The following is a 24,584-nucleotide window of genomic DNA, read 5'->3' as shown; positions in this document are numbered from 1 at the left end:
GCATCTGCTCATGTCAGAGATGTGAAAAATGGAAAATAGCCGGAAAATAGCAGGCACCACTCACGGTGGTCTCGTTAATAGTGTAGCAGTGCTGCCTTTGGCTTTCTCCTCTCCCCATTTTGTGCAAATGTCTTCAGAGTCTACCTGCAGCGATGTGTCTTGAGTTTTCAGGTGGCATTCAACCGCCTGCATTTTCTGATGCTCCTAAAACCATTTGCAGACTTCCTCTTTAACCTCTCCCTAATGTTCAAAACGTGAGTATAACATAACCTTATAAAAGCATTTCTCTCTTTTTTTAAATATTTAAGTTATGTTCACTATTGTTTAAGTTAATATAAATATCATAACAGAAAAGAGCTTTGTGCTTGAAGTTTTATTTAGTATTTTGTATCATTTTCCTATAAAATATCCTTACAAATCAGATTAGTGGAGCATGGGCTGTGGGACTTTTGAGGCATGTGACGTGCTGGAAAACCAATTTCTGCAACGTGGCCTTAATTCGTGCCCCCGTGGCATGCATGAAAGTGAACATCTCACTTCCCGGCATAAGCATCATCTTTAAAAAATCTTTATAATTCTGCTTTCGTTTTTTCTTTACATATGTAAAGAATAGTTGATTATTACACCTTTGGAATTTATTTTTAGGACAGAATATCTGATTTTGGTTGTTTTCCATTTAGGAAAACACTTGACCACTGAAAAAAGAATCCACAAATCCACTGAAAACAGAATTTAGAAATCTGTTTTCCTGATAGTTAGGCTACTTGTATGGCTGCACATAAACTCTCTTTTCTATTACCTGTTCTAGATTGATGTAATGTCTTTCCCTTAAGATGGCGCTTCTGGAACACTTACCAGTTTTTTCTTGAATGGCCAGAATTATTTGAGTTTGCTTTTCTAAGTCATCCTTCCTGTTTGTGCGCCCCAGTCTTGGGGGACCTTGTGCATAGAAACCCCTGTTCCTGCCAGCTCTCCTCTGCAGTGTCTTCTGTTTGTCTGGTTTCCATTCCCACTGTGGCCTGTGCCCCTCGTTTGCCTCATTCTCCTCTGACTGGGTGGCCTGCCTTGCTCTCCTTTCTACTCTCACCCTGCAGCTGTCATCTCCTAGCCTGAGACCTTCAACTGCCCCTCTTCCCATGGAATGAGGTTAGACTCCTGAAGCCAGCATGAGCGTTTGAGGTCATTTACCAGGTGGCTCCAACCTCAGGGTTACTTTAAGGTGACCTCCCTTTGTCTTGTTCATTTCTCTGTTGTCTCTGCACTGCTCCGATCCCATCCCCTCCCCCAGTTACCCACCTCCCCACTCATTCGTGCTCTGGTCTTGCCTTCTTTCCACTGCTCACCAAAAATGGTTTGTCCTATTCACGGCACTCAATGTCTGAGTATTTTTCAAGGTTTGTGTTTTATATTTTTTATTTAATTTTTTAATCTTTTAATGCTTATTTTTGAGAGAGAGAGAGACAGAGTGTGAGAGGGGGAGGGGCAGAGAGAGGGAGACACAGAATCAGAAGCAGGCTCCAGGCCCTGAGCTGTCAACACAGAGCCCCACATGGGGCTTGAGCCCAGGGACTGGGAGATCATGACCTAAGCCCAAGTCAGATGCTTAACTGACTGAAACACCCAGGCGCCCTGAGGTTTGTGTTTTAACTTCTCTTCTGGATTGAAGATTTTTTTTTTTAATTTTTTTTTCACGTTTATTTACTTTTGAGACAGAGAGAGACAGAGCATGAACGGGGGAGGGTCAGAGAGAGAGAGGGAGACACAGAATCCGAAACGGGCTCCAGGCTCTGAGCTGTCAGCACAGAGCCCGACGCGGGGCTCGAACTCACGGATCATGAGATCATGACCTGAGCCGAAGTCGGCCACTCAACCGACTGAGCCACCCAGGCGCCCCTGGATTGAAGATTTTTGAGGAGTCTTCAAGTACTACCTTTCTTCTGCTAGTTATAATGTGCATGTAGGAAGAATTTACTGATTTCCTGACAATCTGCATTCTGACGTGGAAGTCGACATCTTGGAGATGAGTGGTAACCATTGAATGAGTGATCCTTTCCTGCTGTTCCCTGTGCCTTTCCCTGAGTCAGCCCAGCTCATTGTCTTCAGGAAAGTGCCCTGGGTTTGTGAGAGCGTTGCTGGTGGAATGGGGACCATTTATGGAATCAGACCACTCTTTGCCTGGCCACCCTCCTTCTTGCCTCTGCCATTAGGTTCCCACCCACAAAGTACTCTTGGACATTCACCTGTCCTGTTCCCTGTCGGCCTGGCCTCACTCACTCGCTGCCTTCCGGTACTTCCTCTGTCTTGGCCAAGGATTGGCACACGGGAGGTTGTGAACCCTCACTCACACTCCCTCCCTGTTGGGGTAGCTGATATTGGTCAGGGCTAGGGCTGACCTGGCAGGACTTGGAACTGACTGTGCTTTTCGCAGAAAGGCACTTCTATAACCTGCTTAGGGACCCTACCTACATCTTGTGACCAGATTGTAAACCGGTGTAAGCATGGATTCTGATAGTTGCAGTTTGGGGAGTCACAGGAAGGGGGAATGCCCAAGAAGGGGTGTGATGAGTGTGGTTCACTTATTGGGGGAGGGGGGCGGCGTGGGAGCAGTGTGTAAATAGGTAGAAGTGACTCTTCTTGCCCATTACAGGGCCAGCCTGTGCCTCCTGGCAGCCCTCCCGTATTCTATACCTGAGCTGGAGTCTGTGTTGAGTTCTGAGGAGTGGAGGTGGGAAGGGGAAGAGTAGGGTTGCCTGTCCAAGCTCATGTTTTTTTTCCCCGGGGAGCTTTCGTTTGATGTGCGACCCAAAGGCGAGTCCTCGTCCAAAACGGTTTCTGTGCTGCGCTGCGGCCGTATCTGCCCCCGTTTTCTGTGGGTCAAGGTGCTACAGGCCTGTGATCTGGGAGGGACAGTGCCACACGCTGAAACCTATTCTATCCTCCCTTTCTGATACAGCGTCAAGTGTTGTATGTGGACAGTAAGTGCCCTTTCTACAGTTCACAGTACCAGAGCCATTAAATCTATTTACATTTTGAGAAACGTGTAGAAAGGACACTTTGAGATTTTAAAGATTTTTGCATGGGAAAAAAAAAGATTTTGTTTGTTTCGTTTTGCTTAATAGAAAATTTGGCACATTTAACAACTCAGACACTTATGTGTGTTGGTGTAAAGCTGAATAGCTGTTTGGGGAGTAGAAAATTAGAACCAAATGTTTTAGGAGCCACCATACACATATTATCCATAAAATGTAAAGCAAAATTATCTCTCAGACTACATGGTGATGGTCTCCGGAACTTTCTAGTGCCCTGGTTTTCCAGAGACATGCCGCCAGGTTAAAGCACTCCTGGGGGCTTGACAAGGATGTCATGGTGTGAAGCTCATGTAAAAATTAAACTTATTAGAAATAAAAGATGTGTCCTCTATTTGTAATTTTCTAGCTGACACATATCGTTTCATGAATGTTGCAGTGGTGACACCCAGAATCTCCTCTGTCAGAAGTCCTGGTTGGTTTAGAATCGGCTCCTCCTCTCTTCTTAGACAGCAGCGTGTGCGCCCTTGCTCACCCACTCCTCATAAGCTCCTGAGATTGGGGAATGTCCTTGTATTCTGGGGCTAGGATGTTAACCTGATATACAGAAATCATCAGTAACAGTTGGCAGAATGAAGGAAGTTGTTAGAGATCAAGGAAGGAACAGGAAGGCATAATTTTGTACTAAGTCATAGTGTATAAGTTCTCACTGCTTCTACTCACATCTATTAAATGGATTTTTAAAATAAAAAGTTTTATTTTTCCTAACTATAACCTATAAGATCTGGAAATAAATAATAAAGTACACACAAAAAATTACCCCAAAGATAACACCATAGCTCATTCTAAAATTCTTCCATTTGGGGCGCCTGGGTGGCGCAGTCGGTTAAGCGTCCGACTTCAGCCAGGTCACGATCTCGCGGTCCGTGAGTTCGAGCCCCGCGTCAGGCTCTGTCTGGGCTGATGGCTCGGAGCCTGGAGCCTGTTTCCGATTCTGTGTCTCCCTCTCTCTCTGCCCCTCCCCCGTTCATGCTCTGTCTCTCTCTGTCCCCAAAATAAATAAAAAACGTTGAAAAAAAATTAAAAAAAAAAATAAAATTCTTCCATTTGAGCACATTGTCTTTCCTGTTCTAAAATCTTTATACATAATGTTCAATATGCTCAAATAACGTGAGTGTAAGAAAGTACACACCAGTGAGCCCACCACGTAGTGTGAGAAATAGAGCATTATTGTTACTCTAGCCCACTTTGGAATTATTTTGATAAAAGAGGGTGGTACCAAGTCTAATTGTATAAAAAACTAAAGTGTTAATCATTAGACTCTTAAATACAGAGAACAAACTGAGGGTTGAAGGGGGCGGGGGTTTGGGGAGGTTGGGAAAAGGAGTGATGGGCATTAAGGTGGTGGGCACTGGGTGTTATATGTATGTGATGAATCACAGGAATCTACTGAAGCCAAGACTACATTGTATGTTAGCTAACTTGAGAATACGTAAATTAAAAAAAAAAAAAAAAAAGGAATAGGCTATGGAAAAAAAGAGAAAGTGTTAGTCACTGGGGTCTTCCTCTGCTTTTCTTGTTCGTCATGTGTTGCTTCGAAAATAAATTCTACAAATAGTGCACGGACATATTCGCACTAAAATCGAACACTTTGGAAACATAGAATCAAAGGCAAAGAGCTTCCTCCACATCCCTTCACTCTGCCGCCATCACCACACCCAGAGGCACCGGTGCTTACCAGTGGTGTGCCCTGCCAGACCATTGGCCATGTCCATAGGCAGAGAACGTGCCAGGCGCTTCCTCATGAGAAAGATCGGCAAGTAGCACACTCGTCCCTTTGTATTGTGCTCGGTTAATTAAGTGTTGAAACAATTTTTATTGTCCAGGGCTGCTCTCTGAGCAGGATCGTGCCCCCTTGTCCTCACAGAGGGGCAGCGAGCACCCCACACGCAGACCCACAGCCCAGAGATGTGGGATTACATCACTTGGCGTGACCAGGAGGCTTGTTGCGCTCTACATTCCAATTAATCAAACTTAAAAGGGAATGGAAATTAATTACTGAGTTAAACAGTGTGAAGCAAAGTTTAATTTGGCATATTAACAGGAAATAAATGCACTTTTGAGCCTTCGCTTTAATGATGAATTAAAACTGATTCAGCTCCATTTGTGCACATGCACACACTCACGGACACGTGTGTGCATACCCGTGCACACCCACATATACAACATCACTGATGTGATCCCAATTTAGTCATATTGGGTGTGACTTTATAACCGAAACAATTGATGATGGGGAAACAACGTGAGTATATTTGTTCCGAATAAACGGTAATACAAATCCCAGGGGTGATAAAGGTAGGTTCAGAACCTAGGCACGCTGCCTCTCCCCTCAAGTCAGGATGGTAAGGAAGTGGACTCTTATAGGTTGTATTTCTGCATGTTATGGTTCTGAGGTCTCTGATCCCCAGACTTCTTCCCCGCCAGACCGCCTCGTGACCCTCACTTAGACTGTATTTTAGTTCTCACTGCCGGAGTCAATTAACAGTGAACCAAGATAGGCCCTGCTGAGTGTACCTTGGAAATTGCACGTTAATATTCGAATGGCTCCTTGGCCCCGTTCCCAGGGGCACAGAGGTGGCCTGCTGCAGCTTCGTGTTGCACTCACCATTGCCCTGCTGTGAAGCCCTCAGGATGCTGCCCATCCACAGGGTCCGGTTTATTTTTTATTTTATTAAAAAATTTTTTTTAATGCTTATTTTTTATTTTTGAGACAGAGAGAAACAGAGCATGAATGGCGGAGGGTCAGAGAGAGAGGGAGACACAGAATCCAAAGCAGGCTCCAGGCTCCGAGCTGTCGGCACAGAGCCCGATGCGGGGCTCGAACCCACAGACCGTGAGATCATGACCTGAGCCAAAGTTGGAGGCTCAACCGACTGAGCCACCCAGGCGCCCGCATAGGGTACAGTTTAAATATCCTACCTGGTTGGCCTTTGCTCAGCCGGCCTCTCTCTAGGACCGTTCTCTGACAGGACACTTGCTCCAGCCAAGCAGCTCATTTTCCCCAGAGCCCCGGCACCCTGCTTTCCTAACTGTTCTTAGATGTCGTCCTGCCCAGTGGATTTGCCTTTTTACCTCCATCTTGTGAAGGTCCACCTCTCCTCACAGTGGAAGTGAATGCAAGAGGAATTGCCCCATTTCCCAGATGGATTCCTGACTTTGAGGACAGTAGATGTGCACATTTGCTGAGACTCTCTTAAAATAATGTTTTTCCTTTAGTCCCCAGTTTCTGGACTCATATACTAATTCATTGAATTAACTCCAATCTACAATTTTGAAGGTGGGATGGGGCAATTAATTATCTACTCGATGAAACTCATTTGCTGTTTCCCATGGCATATCTAAACCCAGAACCACTCAGCGTGTTTCTTGGGGGAAAGTTAACTAGAAATGCCAGTTATAGATAGTGTTTTCTGCAGGGTCCAGGATCCATCTTTCCCATCATTGTTCTGAAAGTTTAATCAGTTATTTTTTTAATTTTTAAAAGTTTATTTACTTTGAGAGAGACAAAGACAGTGTGAGTGGGGTAGGGGCAGAGAGAGAGGAAGAGAGAATCCCAAGCAGGCCCCACACTGCCAGCACAGAGCCCAACGTGGGGCTCAAATTCACAAAACTGTGAGATCATGACCTGAGCCAAAACCAAGAGTCGGTCGCCTAACCGACTGAGCCGCCCAGGCGCCCCTTTTTGATGGATGAGCAAATTCCACGTATGGAGTCTCTTGGTGCCCTGTGCCTCTTCCATTTGGTTCAGGGTTTGCTGTGATGAATGGTCAGCTGTAAGTGGGTGACACTGCCGTGTTCTGTGCAGACGGTGACCGAGGAGCTGTGTCTGCCTCCCATACCTACCCTGGCCTTTCTTCCTGGCCCGAGTCTTGGCTGATTTGTCTATGCTCTGATGTCACTTTGGTGTTACACATTCTAGATCCTGGTGTCTAAGAATGCCACCAGCATAGAAGGAAGGAGATGTTCTATTGTACAGGATCGTCCAGTGCTTCATTGAGGCAAACCAAGCAGATTTGATTATATCAGAACCAAGAAATGCTAATAGGTTTGTATTGGAATAGTTTTTGCTTTGCAGTTTTTTCTTTTTCTTTCAAATGCTAAAAACAGTTTGTTTTTATGATACTTGCAGCCAACCTGATTTTAAAAATTGATATTTAAAGCAATAGCTCATTCTTTCCCACATCGAAACTGTCAGCTGTTAGACGGTCGGATGGCTTGGGCTATCTCTTGAAGCCAAGATGGCGATTTCATTAGCTGCTTTCAAGCCAACCTGAATATCTGAGTGTATAACCGTGCTCTTCTCAGATGCCCATGTCTGGGGAATGTGCTTTGCAGTTTATGAAGCCATCACTGCACAGAGCTGGGAGGCCTTTCCTCCTCTTCCTCCTCTTCCTCCTCTCCCAGAGCCCAGTTGCCATGGTGATCAGAAAGCCATCCAGAATGTCCTGCCTTTTCCCATTCTGCAGCAGCACTTGTGGGAGTAGAGATGACGTGGGTGTGCGCATCTGTATCTGATTGCGGGGCCCCTGTCTGCTCTCCCATGGGCCAGCTCAGTTCCAGGGTGCCATTCCAGGGGTGGGCTCATGCATGCCAGCCACGGGGGTGACCACACACGGAAGCAGCTTGTTCCAGGGAGAGTCTATTCAGAGAATGGGCACTGGTTTGTGGCAGGAATGGTTTTAAGGTTTTAACATATTTTCACAGTTGCTTCTCACTTACTAAGACTCGGAGTCAAGAATTGCTGCAATATTTAGAGAAATCTGCTAAATCCCGATTTAATTTTGATTCATTTTGCTGGAAGCATCGGTGGAGACAGGAAGTTCGTGTTGGGGATCAAAAGCTATTGATATTTTCAGCCACAACCAAGAGCCTGGATGAATAATGTGTATCAGTGGTTGTGCCACTTTGAAAAGCACAAAGACTATCATTAAAGCAAAATTTTATACTAAACTTGAGTCCTCAAGATCATATTTTTTAAAAAAAACTTACTTTTTTTTAGCGTATGGGAGACTGTTAGGCCGAACTGCAGTGGTTAAGCCAGCGGTGTTGTTGGCAAGCGTCCAACACGCTGCTCTGAGGAGGGCAGGGGGGCTGATTTCCAGCCAGCTTGATGCCACTACAGGTGGACATTCATCTCTCCGGGCCCTGGCATGCCTCTGGGGTGAGCCCTTGGTACTTCTGGGATGCCGTCTCCTGCTGGAGCATTGACCTGTGAATACTTTTGAAGCACAGGTTCCACGGAGGCAGGTCTGTGTGTCAGGCATCCGTTAACGGGTGGGTGACCAGCGGTCTCTGTCACACTCTGACTCTGGTGGTTTTCACTGCAGCCGACTTCATGCGATTAGGCTTGGTTGGGGGTTGTTTTGGAAACTGCCTTACTTTGTTACCAGGGCTTGAGCTTGTGAGATGTTCCTGCTGGATTAATACCCTACTTGTCTCTTTTGTAACTGAAATAGCATTAAATAATAGGAGTTTGCATTGGGTTTTATACTTCTGAGTGTTTTCACATATGTTATCTCATTAGATTTTTGTAACATCTTTGAGCATTTTTTTTTTCTCCCTGAGGTATTTTTGTTCTCATTTAACAGATGGCAAAGTCGGTCTCTTAGATGTTAAATGTGGTGGCACAGGGACAGAATCCCATGTAGAACCCACAGCTGACCCAGCCCTCTCTTCCTCTGACTGAACTTACCATTTGCTTCTCAAAACTGCACGGAATCATGGTGGCCCACCATCATGTGCCTTTAAGATGCCTATTAACACCCATGGTAACCATTATGTGCCTCTTGTGAACTCTTTATGAAGCCGGCAGAAGAGGAGATGGTCATTTATGGGTTAGATGAGCACTGAAGCGTGAATAATTATGTTCCAGGCAACCCCCGCTGGAGACTTGGGCTGTCTTGTAACTGAGTGTCCCTGTTTGCCTGAAAATGAATTTCAGTGATAGAATGAATCGGGAGTCTCATACATACACCCAAACCTCGGAGAAATCCTGTGGTCAGAGCATCCCTCAATTTGGGGAGGTTCTTGGTTTTACTTTTACATTCAGAAGTAAGAGAAAACATTTGTAGAGGGTCTCCTCCCCCCTTTATTCATTTGGCTCGAAATCCGTGTTGTTAGTGGGGGTTCAGACTTATTCTCAGAATTGGAAGAAATTTCAGAGACTGAAAAGCAGGTAAATGTGCACGTGTGAGACCCCGTAAGGATCACCGTGATGGCAGATCCAGGAGCTTTGTGTGTAGGAGCAGGGGGAGAGAGTGAAGGCCCAGTCCTATAGAGACTTTCTTCACCTGCAAGGACAAGGCGTGGGCTGCTGTGCAGGCCTCCAGCTTTATCTTTCAAAGTGGAGAGTAGCTGTTCCTTGGCTTCCCTCTGATTAAAGGGCCCTGTGAGGTGGGACAGGAGGATAGTTTACTTTCCTGTCCTTTCCTCCATTTTGGGAAACAAACAAACTCTCAGATCTCTGCTTAAAAAAGACTGATCCTCTGAAAGAAGAGGAGAGAATGAGGAGGGAAACTCGGTGATCCAAGGGGCTCTCGGCATTAGCGTCTTGTCTGGATAGGCCTCCAGCTCCCCGAAGTAGGCAGTCTGCTTTTGCAGAGGCCAGGTCAGTTCAGGGCCAAGGGTTGAGTGCTTGAGCGGTTGACATGGTGAAGAGATTGGAACTAGCACAAGATTAATGGATGTGTTCAGGTAGCAGTCACCCAAAGCTGTGGTCCAGACAAGCACTGGCCTTATCAGAACTGAAGACAAGTAGGGTTTTAAAGTCCTTCAGGGTTCACTCCGGCAAAGATGAACAAGGGTAGGAGAGGCGATGCTCTGGCCGCCAGGTGGGGCCTGCGGCTGCTGGTGCTCCACCCTCACAAAGTCCCTGGGGTGGGGTGGTGCTCACTGGGGAAGGAGCTGACTCACTGCCCCCCTGCGTACCCCCCCAACCTTCTATGCTGACTCACTGCCCCCCCCTGCGCAACCCCCTCCCAGCCAGCCTTCTGTGTTCTCTCACCAAGATGCATGTCAGCTCACTCCTTGAATTCCCTGAGATGTGCACTCAAGGTTGTGTATGTCCCAACAGCATGGCGGGGTGGTGGTGGCACAGTAATTGAGTTCGCTCTCCACCCCAGTGACTGGCGTTATCCTTTACCTCCCATGGCATGTGTTTGTTCATTTGCTCCTGAGTACTGTTCCATGGAGAAATGGGCTGTGCTTAGATTGTTCCCAGTGTCTGGCTGTTGTAAGGAAGGCTGCCATGAATACCCTCTTGTGGGCCTTTGGGGGACCCTGCCTGCTTCCTCGTGGAGTGGAGGGTAGGGCTTATCCCAGACACCCACCCGGAAAGTTTCCTCAGTCAGGTTATTTGAGATTCTGGAAAGCTGCAGAAGTGTAAGAAGTAAAAGTAAATACATAAAAAGCAGAATATCTTATAAGCCACTAGGAAAACACATAGTTGTCTTTTTAGTGGTCTGATCTTATTGGTCAATCTTAGTTTTCTGGCAAAACAGAATACATATTCTTTTTTTCCAGTTGTTGGAATGGAATTCCTCCTTTCACTCTACTATTTGCCAACAAGTCAGATCCCATTATGATGGTAGGAAAAATCCCCATTCCTTATGTTTTCCTTTGGCTAGGTTTCTCTCACACTTGCTGTGTGGCACGAACAAATGTTGTTTGGCTACTCTGATGACTTTGGTAGGATTTTGTTTTTTTTTATTTGTTTTAAGGAACATAAATTCACCGCAGCATTAGTAAGACCACTGTGGGTGATGGGGGAGAGTGGTGAGGGCCAGTTGCCATTTTCATATGCCCAGTTGCCTGAGTTGTCACCTCCATCTGTTAATTTGATTGGCTCAGGCCAAGCTTCAGACTTAACCCACTGAGTCACATGTCTCCTTCTGACCCAATTGGGTCAAAGTTAGTGGGGGTGGGGGTGGGGGTGGAGGTGGTCTTGAGTTGCTTGTGCTCACTGTTTCAGCAGGACTGGTAGGCTCCTCTCTATCAGAAATGAAGATGTATCAGTAGTTAGTGTTTTGTTTCTTCATTCTCTGAAAAGAAACAGAAACAAAACAACTAGGCCCCAACTGTATACATTTTTGTCTGTTTATTTTGGATTAATGGTTTCATTTTCTTAATCTGGAAGCCTGATGCCATTGATTCATCTGTTGTGTGCGTATGTCTGTGTGTGTACATGTGTGCATGTGTGTGTGTGCACATGTGTGCATGTGTACCTTTGTATACACACTGTGGTCATGACCTCTGTGACTGGAAGTCAGGACCCTTGGGGCCAGCCTAGGCCACCAGCCATTTTCTTGACCTTCTCTATTCAAGTTGCTTTTCCATTGAAGATGCTGGATTTCTCACTTGTAAAATGAGGAGTTTGGCTAGATCAGTGGTTATCAGCTTTGGTTGCCCATTAGAAATACCTGGAAGCTTTTAAATAATACTGGTGTTCAGGCATTGGCTGGCAGACTTGAATCAGACTCTTTGGGGAGTGGGGCCTGGGCATCAGCCTTCTTTCTTTTCTTCCTTTCTTCTTATTTTAAGCTCCGTGAAGTGACTCTGATGTGCAGTCAGAGTTGAGAAACACTGGGCCATGTGATCTTTAAGAAACATTCCAGCCCTAAAATTTCCATAATCTCTGCACTAAAATGCCAGCTGTGCTTTGTGCAACGAAGCCAAAGGTATGGAGGAGGAGTTCAGTTTCCTCATTATTACTTCTGTGGTTTGTTAGCGGGAGGATCATTAGCATAAAAGGTATTTCTCTGTGGACACACAAATCAATGCAGATGACTAACTTGCCATTTAACAAATTGTAGATTATAATGTAAAACTGTCTTAGGTAAATAACCCTAGTCTAATTGAGTGATAGTATCCTGTTTTTCATTAGTAAGGATATTAGCTCAAGATACAGGAAGACTATAAGAAAGCTACCAGTTGTTACTAATACCTGCATGGTGTTTTACAACTTATACAGGATTCCATATGCTTTATTTCACTTGAGCCACAAAATTCCAGTTGTATCTTAAACTGTCTACTTAATAAGCCTGTTATTTTGTCAATTAGAAATAGGATAGGGTAGCAGGGAAAGCAGGAATATGAACAGTTGGCCAGAACAAGACCCAATACAGCATAACAAGGCCAGATCTGGGACCTACAAGGTCTTTGGCAGTAGAATTACCCAAATTATGAGAGGCCAGTGACTTAAACGTATGCTATTGAATGTGAGGAGATGAGTTCTATATTTGCTTTGTGGAGGTCCTTTTATCACTACACAGATGTATCAAGCAATGAGACAACAACTGGGCAACAAGGGAGAGGATCTAAGTTCGAGGCCTGGAAATGTGTTCCCTGGCTGAGCAGCTCAGTGCACATGACCAGTGGGCTATCTGTGCTCTAGGCTCAGGAGATCAGAGATCTTCTGCTCAAGTCTAGCACATGCCTGGCATGTAGTCAGCTCTTAATGAGCATCTTCTGGAGGCTGTTGGACACATATGTTTAGGGTAGTGTCTGTGGCAGAGACATATAATGGACATGGTAATGAGCGTGAGAACCAAGTCTCCCGGGGACTCATAAGGACTGACTCTTTCTATGCCCAAATTTGCTTGTGTGTAGAGTGAGTATAATACTATCTTCTTGGCATGAAGGTGAGATGAGGTACTGCAAGTAAGATGTTGGGTACATATGCAGCAAATATTGGACACTCAGTGAATGTTAGGTAAAACTGTTACAACAAAAAATGCCTGCAGTGAACATCAGTCTCATGGGGGATAAAGCAGCACACAAAGGACTTATATGTGAGATGCAGGAAGGGAAGTTACATGAAAGAAGAACCAAGAAGAGATGTAAGGAGTAAGGAGGGGAGGGACAGAAGTGACATCAGTGAGAATCAAGACAGGCTCAGGGAAGAGGAGGAAATCATGGAGGCCGTTGAGATGCCACTGGGTCCCTTCATAAATCTTTTTTGAGATGGGAACTCTTAGTGTCATCACATGATAGGAGAGGAGGCCCAAGGCTGTTTAGGAACTGCTCATGATCACACAACTAGGTAGTGCTGGAATCGAGGTCTGTACCTGTCTTTAATAGCCTTTCTAAGTAGCTATGTTATTCTAAGCAAGTTACTTAACCTCTTGGAACTTCAACTTCCTTATGTCTAAAATGAAGATAACACTATTTGTCTGAAGGTTGGTGATAATGAGCATAAATGGTCTAGCATAGAATCTGGCACCCAGGTGATATTTAATAAATCACATAGTAACTGATTATGATGGTAATGATGATGACAATGACAATGATGATGGCCGTCTTGATGGTGATGGTGGATGATGACCATGCTGATGATCGTGACAATGATGATGGCTATGATCGTGGTAGTGATGGTGATGATGACAGTGATATGAGCATGATGATGATGTGATGATGATAAGGATGGTGATAATGATAGTGGTGATGGTGGTGGTGATGATGATAATGATGATGGTGACGATAATGATGGCCATGATAGTGGTGATGATGGTGATGATTATGATAAGGATGGTAATGGTGATATTGATGATGGTGGTGATGATGATAGTGATGGTGGTGGTGATGATGATGATGACAATGATGATGGTGACAACCATGATGGCCATGGTGATGGTGGTGATGGTGATAACGTTGATGCTGATGATGGTAATGATGGCGATGCTGATGACAGGGTGGGAGTAAGAAAATAAGAAAAGGTGGAGGTAGGAGATGATAGGTTCACCTGGCCTCTTGGACTTCCAGTTATCTAATTGTCCACTGAGGGGCATGGTCTGGTAATGCCTTCAGTGACAGTATCAGGTCGAGGGCATCAGCTGCCATGTATGAGGGTCTGCACCACTTTTGAGAGTGATAAACAGGCTCACCCAAGCACCTGTAGCAAAAGCCTAACAATTTGCTTTATGTTTGAAGAAATAAGGGTGGGGGTTGTGATTTAGGCTTGGGGGATGGTGGTCCTGGTCAGAGATCCTACTGTGTGGACGTAGAAAGGAGAGCAGCAAAAGGTATGAATGAATCCAGCAGGGGAAGCACAGATGATCCATAAATTTGAGAGGAAATGCACATTGAAACACTGAAGCTGTTTCACCAAGTTAGGAAAGGTTTTCACTCAGATGCTTGGTATCCCAGTAAGTTAAAACTTTCATATGCTACTAAAGAGAGAATTGGTTGTTTCTCTTGAAAGACCTACTATGCTGCCACTCCTTAGACTCAGTAGATTGTGATGCCTCCAGCTTTGGTTTTCTTTTTCAAGATTGGTTTGGCTATTCGGGGTCTCTTCTGGTTCCATATAAATTTTAGGCTTGTTTGTTCTAGCTTTGTGAAGAATGCTGGTGTTATTTTGATAGGGATTGCAAAAATGAAACATTTAAAAATGTTTATTTATTTTGAGAGAGAGAGAGAGAGAGAGCATGCCTGTCTGGACTTGAATCCCAAGTGTGCCATCCAGTTAGCCTCTCTGCATCTCAGTCTACTCATGTGGAAGGTGGGAGTGTTGTGGGGTTGTTGGGAGCATAGGATGGGACAATGAGCTGGCAGGTACCACTGAGGCTCCCACATTCACCCTTGGGACAAATGCGGACATGACACATGGATTGTGAGAACTGTCAGAAGCTTTTGGAAATCCTAGCGCTGAGGCCACACCCCTGTCAATTAAACCAGAATTTGGGGATGAGGAACCACAGATTTCCCAAGTGACCCACTTCTGGCCTAAGAGTCGTTCCTGAGCACTGCTGGGCCTCGGGAGAAGTTCTCTGTGCTGCTGGGCAGCAGATGGGGAATGTGCAGGCTGACGTGCCTGGGTGAGACTTTGCTGGAAGGATATACACTAAGGTTTGTTTGCTTTGTTCTGTGTTTATAGAGGGCGTCACAGCCAAAGGAAAGTACCTTCCCTTGGAGCCCACTCACCTCACTTTCTGACCACTTCTTCAGACTCCCGGTTTCTGAAGCTAAAGAAAAGAATTGAAAATCCACCCATGCAGACTTGGAGGGGAATTAGAATATCTCCAAATGGAAAAAATTTAGTCCTACACATGTGAGGTTTTGACCTTGCCAAGAGAATTCAGGATGTGGATAATAACGCTGCAAAGGATTAAAGACATGATTCTTTCTGTTTTTATCATACTTTCCTGGGAGGCCGGATATAACCCCTTGGAGAAGGAGGTTTTGGAGTGGATGTCCATCTTTGTGTGTTAACTGTGGTGCTGTGTGTGGGCCCCCACCCTCCCCACCTGTTGTAGATCTTTATTTTTAGGGCCAGCCCTGTTTGTCTAGGCTGATGTGGGTGCGAGATCCTGTAGGGAGTCCAGCATATCATGCCGGAGCTGCTAAGGAGGCAAGGGTTTCTTTCATTGGTGATTCCAGAGGTGCTCTGCCAGTTAAGTGGGAACCAGAATTAGGAAAAAAATGACAGAGGCTGGCCTTTTTGTAGTCAGATAAGGAGGCCTTTACCAAGTGAATATTCTGAGAAAGGATCAGAAAAATCATCAACCAGTTCATCTGGTTCATATGAAGACAATAAATATTAATGAGTCCATCCAATATATGAGATGTGTGCACCTTGTTTGTTTCCTGAGTCAAATAATTCAACTATAAGATGATGTTAAATTTTTTTTGTCGTTTAGTTATTTATTTGGAGAGAGAGAGAGAGCACACATGGGAGTGAGTGCAAGTAGGGAGAGGGGCATAAAGGGAGAGAGAGAGACAGAGAATCCCAAGCCAGGTCACTCGGTCAGTGCAGAGTGCCGGGCTTGATCTCACAAACCTGGAGATCGTGACGGGAGCTGACATCAAGAGTCTGACGCTTAACCAACTGAGCCACCGAGGCACCCCCTAAGATGACATTTTTAAAAGTCAGTTGGGGAAGATTTAACACTGACTGGATATTAGAAATTTATATATTAAGGAACAATTGTTAATTTTGCTAGATGTGATCATGGCTTTGTAATTACATCTTGTACAAGTCCTCATGTGTTAGAGATATATACAGTATTAGGTTTTCTCAAACTTACTCCAAGCCCTCCTAGAAGGGGTGGGAGGCACAAGGGGTGATTATTGCACCTGGTCAGTGGATACAGGAACATGGATTGTGTTGTCCACTTTACTTTTGTGTGTGTTTGGAAATGTCCGCAGTAAAAACTTACAGTTGGCTGTGCACACCATCAGACTAGTTGCCCCAGTCATGGTGTCATGTGTTTTGTTTTTCTAGAACAGAGTGGATCTCTACAAGGTAGCTGCTGGAGGTGGCGGTGAGGGGGACATAGAAGGGAATGGAGATTAACCAGCGTCTTCTGTGTTTTTCCAAAGAGGACTGTGAACACAGCTGTTAATAAAGGAGTGGGGACCGCATTCATTACCCTCTGCAGATAGGGCTGGGTTAGGGTAACATGATCAAATATGGGAAGTGGGTGTGTTGGGAAAGGTGTCTCCTGCCTCCCCCACAAGTGTGAGCATACACCTTGTGGGGAGACCTATGTAATATATTCATTGCATGCAGTATCTGTGCTTTTTGGTTTTTAATACATTGACGGTACAGGCTCTGTTCATGCATTTCAGGATGATGATCTAACATGCAGCCGTCCTTCTCCTGTGGCTAAAGATAAAGATACACAGAATTGTCATCTTTGACATTTGGTTCACACGTTTTCCCCTGTTCATTTGCTACTCACCAAATACTTCTTGACTGAACAATGGTCCAGGTGTTACTGAGGGTAAGTGAGGGTGCCAGGTTACCACAGGCCTGCCTCTGGGACTCAGCTGCCCTGGTCTGTGAGCTAGAGGACAGCCAGCTGGTTTGTCTCACGGGTGGGGGCAAGGGCACGCAGGCAGGAGGCTGGGGCATCGCGTTGTCTTAGTCATTCATGTGGGTCCTCTTTCCCCAGGAGGCTCTGCACCCCCTGAGCTGAGGGCAGGCCCGTGCTGGCCTGTCCTCTGCTCTCCATGCAGCACCCAGCAAGCTGGAGGAAATGTGTCAGTATTTTGTGGCTGAAGAGAAGGAGAAATTTTAAAGACGGCGATACCATCAGGTGGATATGTTGTGCTCTTCCCACCCACGTGGTTTGCGGGGGCAGCTGCAATTGTGATTTTGTGTCCAGACTGTCACCAGCTGGCTGGGCCGGGCCGGGCTCTGGGCAGTGGGTGCCTGAGAGTGTGCTGAGCCGTGCTGGGAGGTGTGGTACGCAGGGTAGTGCTCCTTCACCGTTCCCTTGGGAACCAGCAAAGGGAGAGAAAGATGATGCAGGTTTGGGAGGGGCAGTGAGGACCCGAGGAGGGAGGGAGAGAGCATCCTGCAGCGTGAGAATCGGGGTCTCAGGACTTTTCACTGTGAGGGTGGAGAGCCAGGGTCCTGAGCCTTGACATCAAGGGAGTTCTAGTCAGTACTTTTCATGCTGAGTCGTTTGATCTTTATCCTTCAGGCTGGTGTGAGAGGTGTCCACAAAGTGCTGCTCACTGGCCGTGTTTGTAAATAAAGGTTTATTGGCACACTGTTGCTCACACTATAGTGCAGCTCTCTGGGCTCAAGGGCTCAGAGACTGCATGGCCCACACGGCCCGGAACATTTATTCCCTGGTCCTTCACAGAAAAACCTTGCTGATTCCTGGGTTTATGTCAGATATTTTCAGCCTTTGACAGGCTGAAGAATCTTTTTATTTGTTATCAAATTTAAATGAGTTTGAAAAAAAATACACATGGATTCATTACTTCCAGTACTCTGTAAAGGTTGGGACCCTTCCTTCCTTCCTTCCTTCCTTCCTTCCTTCCTTCCTTCCTTCCTTCCTTCCTTCCATCCTTCCTTCCTATTTTTGAGAGAGAGAGACAGAACATGAGCAGGGGAGGGGCAGAGAGAGGGGGAAACACAGAATCCAAAGCAGGTTCCAGGCTCTGAGCTGTCAGCCCAGAGCCTGACGTGGGGCTCAAACTCATGAACCATGAGATCATGACCTGAGCCAAAGCTGGACGCTCGACTGACTGAGCCACCCAGGTGCCCCAAGGTTGGGAACCTTCAAAGATCTGGTTGGTGCTGAAATGTGTCGCAGAATCGGGAAGAAAGCACCTCCTGGGGTCTGAGCTGACTCTGGGCAGGGGCTGGTGAGGGAGGCAGGGGCACCAGAGAGGGCACGTTTCGTGGAGATGGTGAGCTTCCTTGGCACATGTTGACTTCAAGCGTCCACAGTGTGTCTGGGTAAATAGGCAGGTGGCTATAAAGACATGGATACAAATGAATAAAATATTCCTTAGTAAATTGTGGCTCAATAAACAAAATTATTTATTCCTAACATATCAACCTAAGGTATATATTAAACCATTCTAGTCACAGAGACAAACAACTTTAAGAATGTTCCTCAGTTTCTGTTTTCTTTCCAAATTCTTGCCAGATGTGCATGTGCATTTCCTTAGAGTTTTATCTTAAGCAGAGGCAGGGCTTTACCATAAGCTTCACTGCACCCTCAGGTCCATCACGTAAGTGATCATGGTTCTGTTGGCCAGGAATTTTTAGTGGTTAATTACAGTTTTACATGTTTGCACATTTAGAGACTGTTTTCGGCCCTTACCTTTGGTTCTCGACTGTAATCTCGTTACCGCACTCCCACTCCACGCTGTATTCCCTCTGATTCTCCTCGAGCACTCGCAGTGCCTCAGGAGCAGCATGCGAGGGCTGGATCTGTCAGTTGTTGTAGCACGTGGTTCTCCATCTGATCTTTGTTCCACTTGTGGACAGCTTCTACTGAACCCTGTCAGTCTGCTGGTTGCTTCACATGTACCCAGCTGGAACTTGAGTGGCTTCTACAAACTCTAGGGTGCAAGGATGTCCTGGCTACCGTGGGGTGCAGGGTCTCTAACAGACTATGCAGTTCATGGTTTTAATGTCTCTCTGCTTCATGGAAACACAGTACACATTGTTCCTGATCCATGAATGCAGTGCATTTAATTAATGCTTTCCATACATTCAGGTGTTACTGTAACCAGAACATGAGTCCCCTGAGGCCCATTTATGATCCACCTTCCCTTGGAACAGCCCTTTTTTTTTTTTTAAGTTTATTTATTTATTTTTGAAAGAGAGAGAAAGAGAGGGAGCGTGTGTGCGAGTGCAAGTTGGGGGAGGGGCAGAGAGAGAGAGAATATCCCAAGTAGTCTCCACGCTGTCCGCACAGAGCCCAACACAGGGCTCGATCCCATGATCCATAAGATCATGACCTGAGCCAAAATCAAGAGTCAGACGCTTAACTGACTGAGCTACCCAGGTGCCCCTCAAATAGTCTCTATTTTGACTTCACAGTTGCCCCAGTCATGCCACTTTGGATTTGTGTATTTTGGCCCCTTCTTAGTTTTTATTTGTTTCCTAAGCTCCTGGTTGCTTTTTCCCAGATGTCTCTTTTCTCATCCCCTCTGGACCTCACTAATACCATCTGTTTATCAAGTCCCACTCCTAGGGGATTTCTTCCCAGAATGCAGGCTGTCAGGCCTCAGACATGGGGCAACCTTGGGCCCTCCTCCCACAATGGATGTTGGGTGGCTCCTGTTACAGCCTGTGAGCGGGCAGGGGCTTCTGCTGTAGTGCAGGGGGCTGTGGCCAGGACTAGGCTGCAAAGGGCAAGGACCCCAGCATCCTTGTCCTGCACATGGAGCTGACCACAGGGCTTGGGTTGGGCAGTGCCAGAGTGGGATCTGTGCAGCTAGCCAGGAAGTAGACCGGGAAGAATGGGCTGGCTAGGGATGTGCTTGGAAGGCAAGTCTTCTCTGGGGAGTGAGGCTCTAACCTCCCATGCTTTGCCCCAGGACCTTGCTGTGGGCTTTTGGAGTCTCAGAGAGGAGCAGCAAGTGTGGCAGCCCCAGGACTCTGTACCTTAAAGCACTGCAGTCTTGTAAGGGTTTGCAGCAAGCTAAGTGCTTTCTGACCCCTCTGGCTACTGCAGGGGCATAGACACATGCCATGGGAATTCCTGGAGGGAGAGCTTCCTCTGGCTGGGGTCAGTGGGTGCTAGACAGGAGCAGGGCCTTTGACCTGGGGCTTGGGAGGGTGGTGGAGAGCACAGGTGTTGTCAGGGGCTAGCAGGAGCTGCCAGTAATTCCAGAGAGGTGGAGACAAGTCTGGAAGAGAAAATTGTACCTTGCCTGAGAATGTGGCAAATTCCAGTTTTAATTCCTTCAATTCTTAGTGGCTTGTGGATGGAACTTCATGTTGTCGCCAGATAAAAGGGCAGGTTTGGAGACAGGTGGCCAGGCTGGAATCAGACTGGGCTACTGTGGAGTGGGAGACCAAGGGTAGAGTCTCCAGTGGTGCTGTGTCCTGGTTTCATGAGTGTGAGGAAACACACACAGAGCTGGCCACCTGTGTCTTCCTTGTTCCTTTGCAGAGGAATGGATTTGCACTGCACACAGTAGGAATCGCTTTGGGTCTGACACCTAACCATTTCTCGTGCCTACCTCCCCGTGTCTGCTGGGAGTGCCTGCATTCCTAGAAGTGGGCAAAGTGCCCTTGACCCTTGGGCCAGTCTGCTCACCCACTGTCTCTCATTGAGCCCTGCTCCCGAATTTCGTAGCTGCTTTTCTGGAGAAACAAAGCAACTATCACTGCTTCGTGCAGCCCGCAGAGGACAAAAGTGTTGTGGACCGCCCACATGTAGGGGCCACGCTGTGCAGCGTCTGCCCTTGAGTCCTGCTAACGTGCAGCTACACCTTCACCTACGCCAATGCCTGGGCTCAGCGGGGGTGAAGAAGCACCCCTGCACAGGCCTCCATGAACGTCCTGTGAAAGATGGTTGAACCAGTTCATTCACCAGTCCACGTAGACTCCTGAGAATATTAACTGTAAATAGTGCACGTAATTTTTGGTTATCCACCTTGATGCGGACGACCCACAAGTCAAAATGCAGCATTAGCTGAGATTAAGAGTATTTATATAAGTGCTTTATCTCTTGTGAAAATTAAGTTTATTTCCTGAACGTTGTCTTTGACAGTGAGGATGGCCTGGGAGAAGGCTGGGTACTTGAGTAGAGATCGTATGCAAAAAACAATGGAAAATCCCCACAGATATTCCTGTTTGCAGAAGGAGGTAGAAAAGTGTAATACAGATTAATAATTATTAAAAGTCATTCAAGAGTGATTTTTTTCCTACATAACCCTGTTCTCAAATTATAACTGATTTTTTAAAATCAAAGATCAAAAAGCCCAAACCATTGTTACTTGACCTCTTTTTTCCTAGTATTTTTCCTACACTTAAACATGTTTTATGCATTTCTAAACACATTGTTTTAAGCATTTTCCCATGTTATTTCATGCTATTTCTAAATATAACCTTTAACGGTCATTTGGGGCCCTAAAATTAATGTGAAAATCACAATCCCCATTAAGTTCTAGAAAATGTATTCATCCATTCCTTCACTGTTCTGTGAGGAGACTTTTGTTGAACAAGTGTCACTGCCAGTCTTCTGAATAATACTAATGGTAAAGCGCTCTGCTCACCCCACCTTCTGGGGGAAGAGGAAAGCTCAGGCTCAGAGTTCAGGATGGGTGGGAGGAGAGTGAAGTTCTAGGCAACACTTAACTCAGTTTTTACGGTCTAGTTTAAATGTCACTTTTTCACTGAATCTTCCCTGATCTTATTATGGTGGTTGTTTGTATCTGTTTCCCTCCCCCAGGGCAAGGAAATTTCCTATCACCTATGACCCAGTGCTAGAACAGGGGAGGGGTTGGTGTTTTATTCAGTCTATTCAGCTGCCCTGTATCTTCCTCACTTAGGCAGTGTGAGGAAGATGGCGGCCTTCAAGAGTCCTCACCTGCCATGTCCAGACAAACCTTCATTGTCAGTAGGGCTGTGTTTGGTATGCTCTCTGCCCATTGGCATTCATTTTAGAAGAAATGAAATGTGTAGAACAAGTTAATTATGGGGATACGGTTTATAAAAATATCACCTTCCAATCTAACTTCCAAAGAATTGATTAATCCAATGGTAATTAGACAGCCTTGGAGCATAAACACGCACGTGCACACACACACACACACACACACCTTTCCAATTCTCTATTGCAAAGATAGCATTGATATACAAGCTATAAAATTAGCATACAGTCAGAAAACACAGCCCAGTGCCAGTCAGATATTCTTGTACAGTTCCTACATAAAATATTAATGTAATCCAGTAGCACATTAAAAGAATACTGTGTCAGAACCAACTGGGGGCTCATTCCAAGAATAAAGACTGATTCAATAGTAGGAAGTTAATACAATATACCATATTAATGGGTTAAAGAAGAAATACAGGTAGTTATTTATAAAAAGATCTGAGAAAATTCAGCATCTATTTGTTGATAAAGTTTCTTAATAAAATAGGAATAGATGGGGGCACCTGGGTGGCTCACGAGGTTGGGTGTCTGACTCTTGATTTCTGCTCAGGTCATGATCTCACGGTTGGTGGGATTGAGCCCTGCATCAGGCTCTGTGCTGTCTGCACAGAGCCTGCTTGGGATTCTCTCTCTCACTCTTTCTCTACCCCTTCTCCCACTCATGTGCTTGTTCTCTCTCTCTCTCTCTCTCTCTCTCTCTCTCTCTCAAAATAAATAAATAAACCTAAAAAATATAGGAAGAAAAGGGAAGTTCCTTAATGTGAGAAGTTATTTAGGTAGGTAGATAAATTGATAGAGCATGTGTTAGAACTCAGCATAATGGCATGGATTTCAGTGTTCATCTGTGCATACATGTGTTGACATATAACTATTAGCTATCAACTGTCATCTAGCACAGCTTTGGTGGTACCAACCTAGGCGTTCTCACCCTTGCTGCTGGGAGCTTTTGTTGCTGGGCACCACCTGGGAACTTTTAAGAGCTTCTGTTGTCTCCATTCTTCTTTAGGTCATTTGAATCAGAATCTCTGGGATTAAGACCACTGATTAGAAAATCAAAAAATCTGAAAAATATAAGAGGTGTAAAACAAAAGGAAGAGACAGTATGATAATTATTAATAGATGATATGGTTATATGCCTGGAAAACCTAAATCCATTGAATAACTACTGACACTATCTGGTGGGGTGACTGGTTACACATTTAATGTAGAAATGAAGAGCTTTCCTATGTATCAGCAACCAACAGAAAACACAATGGGAGGTGCTTAAACCGTCTGGAAATAATCTGAAGGATGTTCAGGTCATGTATGAAAACCCCTCAAATTCTGCAGAGGGACTTCTGCTTCTGAGTATGGTGACTGGTTTGCATAGGCCAGTTTTACCCCAAGGCTAATAGAAAAGCTAGATAAACGGCAGAAAACTACCATTGGAAGATACCAAAGAGTTATAAAAATAACCGAGATCGCAGTTCAGGTGACTCAGCATCATTGTATTTGCCAGTCAATAATCAATGCTGGCATAGGGAGGACAAGAGAGAAAGCAGCTGCTGGGGGTTTAAGAGTGGTCACTCAGGGTCTGCCAACATGTGAACATGCTGGGAGACACCCTAGGCTTTTAGTCAGGCCCTCTGGAAGGCTGGGACTATGGCAGGAGAAAGGATGGATAGGAATAACCCCATCTGTGTTGAGCCTGGCCACTGTACTGCTGGCTGTCAGAAGTTGAAGAAAAGACCTTTATGGGCTAAGATATCAGCTTGAGCCTCTTCCATTCTTCACACACAATATCAGCCTGTGGTAAAAATTGCCATGCCTTTTAAGCGATAGGACCAAGAGAAAACAGGCAGACAGCAGAGACAGATGCAGAGGTGATCCAGGTGTTGATGTCATCAGGCTTTGACACTGAAAGAAATGGTGATTAATATCTTCAGTACAACAGTTGATACGTGGAGAATTTCAGGGAGGTATAACTATAGAAAAGAACCGCATGGAAATTCTAGCACTGGAAAATGCACTCCCTAGATTTAGGAAAGCAACCTATGGGTTTAACAGTGGAGTGGACACAGTGGAAGTGAATGGGAAGTATGTCAGAAGACCATTTCCAGAGAAAGGAAAGGATGTAAAAATTGAGAAAGACATATATGGACATTATAAAGAGGTAACATACTGTAGACTGAAGTCCGCAAAGGGGGAGGAGACAGAATGGGCAGAAGCAGTGTTTGAAAGGGTAAAAATTAATAGGTTTCCAAAACGTATGAGAGACATCAGGCAAAAATTCAAAAAACATTATGAATCCTAAGAGGAACACACACACACACACACACACACACACACACACACACACTCACTCACTCACCCGGGAACAGTATAGTAAAATTGTTGAAAATGAAAGTTTAAAAATATGGCCTAAACACAGAGACAAGGCATGTAATGTCATAGGTTGTGGTAAGACTGTGTGGGAGACGGAATTACTGTCCTACACCTTGCTTTCTACCTGCATACTTGCCTGTTGCTGAGTGTTTGTGTTACAGATGGTGCTGCATCCCCTTGTCTTACATGGGTTCAGCTGCTGGCTTACATTGGCCAGTCTGATGAGGAGGGAATAAGAGAGGTGCTGATCTTGACACTAGGGACCTCTCCAGCTCACATG

At 45.5% G+C, this 24,584-nt stretch overlaps 1 protein-coding gene and 1 long non-coding RNA gene across 5 annotated transcripts in view; both read left to right on the top strand.

Moving 5' to 3' along the window:
- The window catches only part of PTPRN2 (protein tyrosine phosphatase receptor type N2), an 814,681-nt gene that overhangs the window by 102,973 nt on the left and 687,124 nt on the right, over positions 1–24,584 (top strand). The window lies entirely within an intron of this gene.
- On the top strand, positions 6,495–8,036 carry LOC128775866 (uncharacterized). Its single transcript, XR_008420804.1, has 2 exons — positions 6,495–7,131; positions 7,791–8,036. It is a non-coding gene; the product is annotated as an uncharacterized LOC128775866 (long non-coding RNA).

The sequence above is a fragment of the Panthera pardus genome, unplaced genomic scaffold (assembly GCF_024362965.1).
Source record: "Panthera pardus isolate Hobbes unplaced genomic scaffold, ASM2436296v1 HiC_scaffold_9, whole genome shotgun sequence".
Taxonomy (NCBI): domain Eukaryota; kingdom Metazoa; phylum Chordata; class Mammalia; order Carnivora; family Felidae; genus Panthera; species Panthera pardus.
This window is presented reverse-complemented; position numbering and strand designations above follow the sequence as displayed.